The sequence below is a fragment of the Phocoena phocoena genome, chromosome 7, assembly GCF_963924675.1.
Source record: "Phocoena phocoena chromosome 7, mPhoPho1.1, whole genome shotgun sequence".
NCBI classification, from domain to species: domain Eukaryota; kingdom Metazoa; phylum Chordata; class Mammalia; order Artiodactyla; family Phocoenidae; genus Phocoena; species Phocoena phocoena.
The window spans coordinates 97,048,258-97,051,981 of NC_089225.1; the positions used below are offsets into that span (position 1 = coordinate 97,048,258).

A 3,724-nucleotide genomic window follows, 5' to 3' on the forward strand; every position below is an offset into this window, starting at 1 on the left:
AGTCAAAAAATACATAAAATCTTAATAGGAGAAATAATTATTGAATCATCAAGCTAGTTCAAAATAAGAATACAAATACTTTTCAGTATATATCAAAAAAAACCTTATTTGACAAAAAAAAATGTTTCTTAATGGCTGTTGGTCAAGGCAGCATCGAGAAACTTGAATGCAAATTCTACCAAATGATTTATCAAAAAGGGGTTTTGTTAATTTTTTTTTTTTTCCTGCAAACAAATGTGGTTACATTAACACTGAGCACATAACAAACTGGTTTGCCTGGATGTTTAAACGTTATCAACATAAAACTAAAACATATTTATCTCAAGATCTATTCCTAGTCCAAATGTATCTATACTAAGGCTGGAAGACAGAATTAAGAATAAAACCAAAATGTATCTGTAAAGTAATAAAAATAATTTGATTGCTTTTATGCTGGAAGTATGTTTCTTGTTAATACAGCACATCATCTTTCTGATCTGCTACTGCTTGGATATTCTTAAGCATATCTGTTTCAGGCTCTCATCAGTGAGCTCTACGGAAATGAAGTCCAAGAGTAAAGTCAAGAGTTGCAAGTTCAGGATGGGACTGTACAATAAAGTCCGGAACATCCGGGATCCTGTGTGTAATGTATTGAATGACTCTCATTGGCTAACCTGATTGGAATTTTTGTCATTGGCACGGAATCGTCAACAGGAACAACTGCATTAAGTACTGACTTCTCTTCTGGGGAGGAAGGTGTATTGATTATTTCAGGTGTAAGGCTTCCAAGTTTTTGTTTTCTCTACTAAACCTTATTTGAACCTTATTCTAGGTTGTATGTATTCTTGATCTTGATGATCCTCCATATCCAAATTCACTTGGCCATTCTGAACCAGTTGCAGAAGCGCCAGAGGAATTTCTTTTGCAATCTTCTGCCAGCAATAATGCCACTTTAAAGGATTTCTAATATTAGTTGCTGAATTTCAGGTATACATGCAAAGAGAGTCACCCTTCCCTTAACAGACTCAAGAAACTGAGCATTTGTTGGGTTCGTTGTAAGGTCTCAATTCTCCATCATCTAAACGGAAACTGTTGCTTCACAGTTTAAGCAGAATCTGATATCTTGAAGCTGATTTTCTCCAGATGCATTCAGATCACTTACAAAAGGAATGACCCAATCTGTATCCTCCACCTGTAGATGACTTAGATTTGTCATCACCCGAAGCTCTTGAGGCTTAATTCAGAGGGACAGTCCCAGTTTCCCTTGCCTCTTTGAAAAGTTCATTCACAATTTTCCCAGTAGAAGGTCAAATAATATGTAATCCACTGTGCCCGTGTTCACCTGAATAGAACCTTACTATGCAATGATGTGGCGGTCAGAACCTTAAACAAGTGAACATCTCCCCAATGGTGGGAAAACATTTGGGGTGGCATTTGTGGGCTTTTAAAGGCTGTAATTTTAGGTCTATCAGATTAGGAAGATTTGCATTTCACTTCATACAATTCTGCTAAGGCCAATTTATTTCTTGATATATCATCTCTTTGATTGTTTTCAGGTTTTTTTTTTTGCAAGCTCTTCATATTCTTATTAAATTCTGCAAATCCTGTGCTTTTGGGGGCCACAGCCCTGAAGACCTCCTCTCCCGATTCTGCAGGCTAGGTGCTGCCTTGGCCATTTTCCACCAGCTCCCTGGCTTCTTACCCTTTTAATGTTTCTCTCCATCCCCTCTCCCCCATTTTGTCCTACTCTTTAGTGTGAACAAATTTACTAAAGTCTTTGCTCACCATTGCTTTTAGCCTCTCACTTTTTTTTTTTTTTTTTTTACGGTACGCGGGCCTCTCACTGTTGTGGCCTCCCCCTTTGCGGAGCACAGGCTCCGGACGCGCAGGCTCAGCGGCCATGGCTCACGGGCCCAGCCGCTCCACAGCATGTGGGATCTTCCCGGACCGGGGCACGAACCCGTGTCCCCTGCATCGGCAGGCGGACTTTCAACCACTGTGCCACCAGGGAAGCCCTCACTTCTTTTTCTTGGGCTCCTTTTTCTTGGTACTGATCTATCCTCTTTTATTATTTATTTCAGAGCAAGTCTGTAGGTGATAAACTTTCTGAGTCCCCCACTCAGAAAAAGTCCTTTTATTTTTGCACTTGAATGATGGTTGGGCTGTGTATGTAATTCTAGAGTCAAAGTAATTTTTCCTCTGAATTTTGAAAAATTCTCTCCCTTTGCTTCTTGTATCCTGTTTTTCAATGAGACTATATGATTCTCATACCTTTGTAGTTCATTTCTTTTCCCCCTCATTGGAAGTTTTCAAGATTTCCTCCTTACCATGGCATCTGAAATTGCCTCACACTAGATCTCATGTTAGTTTGGAAAAGGATCCTAACTGGCATTCGGTGGGGCCCTTTCAAACTGAAGATTCTTGCTTTTCTTCAATTTTAGGATATTTTGTTCTTTATTTGACTATAACTTCCTCTCATATTCTTTCTATTTTCTTCTTCAGAACTTTATTATTAGCTGATACTGAAAGTGTTAGATCGATCCTCTGTGTATCTTAGCTTTTCAAAAAATAAAATACTTTGCATATTTGGTGTTGTGCTATGTGATAGAAAAACATATTTACTCAGTCCTTCGGGTCACACATGTACCCTTTAGCTGTGCTTATTCTGACCATTCTTTTGAGGATTTTGTTGCTTCAGAATCATGCTCAATTTTTCAGTTGATTTAAAACAATCAGTGTGATATCCTTTTCCACTCAAGAATGCTACAACTATTCTAAAGTCTTGGTCTTACTCTGTGATCTATTTCACTGCATGAAAGCTCCTCTACGCACTGATATCTCCTTTAAGATGTTGATTTTCTCCCAATGTTTGGTAATTGTTGGTTGGAAGCTCATCCTTTACCACAGATTCCAGTCTGATTGTTTGCACACTCCTTGGCAAAAGGGGTATGAGATAATGTCATGGTGTACATCAAAACCTTGTCAGTTACTGTTGGCAGGGGCATATGCTGTGAGGTAGGGTGTTCTGGCAGCTCATCTTCTGCAAATGGGTGCTCCCTTTACCTCCTACGTGTCACCAGTCACCAGGAACACTGTCCTTTCTCTCCATCTAATGATCTTATATCCACTGCTCCTACCTGAAGGCAGATAATCCTGCTGGAATTTCTTGGCCCCAGGAGACAAGAAGGGGGAGTGTGTGTGGAATGGCTGACGTGCTGTGGCATGCTGAAAAATCAGTGCGCTGTGGATGGCTCCTGAGCCCAGGACCTCTCAGGATCCGCCCTCTCTGGGCACAGAGCGCTCTTGCGGCTCCTACAGCACTCTGCTGCTATGCACATTTTGAGCTGTGGTTTTCTTCTCTGACCAACTTGCACCTGTCATCCTTCTTTCAGGGATTCCTCATGATTTCTGGCCCACCACGGGCTCTCCTTGTTGTCCAGGATGATTATGAATTTATTTACTTATTTTTATATGTTTTCTGTTATTTCTAACCATTTGGGATGGGAGGTAGAGGCTGCAGCATGTGTTCAGTTTGCAGTTTTGGACAGGAACCATCTCCCATAGTACTGTCTCTACCATGACATGCATCATGTTTGTGATAGACAGCATAACGGCCCCTTCCCCCAAAGATGTCTATGTCCTAATCCCCAGAATCTGGGCAAATATTATACCTACACTCTAAATTTACACAATGTTATATGTCAAATTTATTTAGTTAAAAATGTTATGTTATATGGCAAGGGAG

General features: G+C 40.2%; 1 pseudogene; it reads right to left on the reverse strand.

Moving 5' to 3' along the window:
* Positions 1 to 931: 931 nt before the first annotated feature.
* Positions 932 to 1,655, reverse strand: LOC136125434 (UBX domain-containing protein 2B-like; annotated as a pseudogene).
* Between the last annotated feature and the right edge of the window lie 2,069 nt (positions 1,656 to 3,724).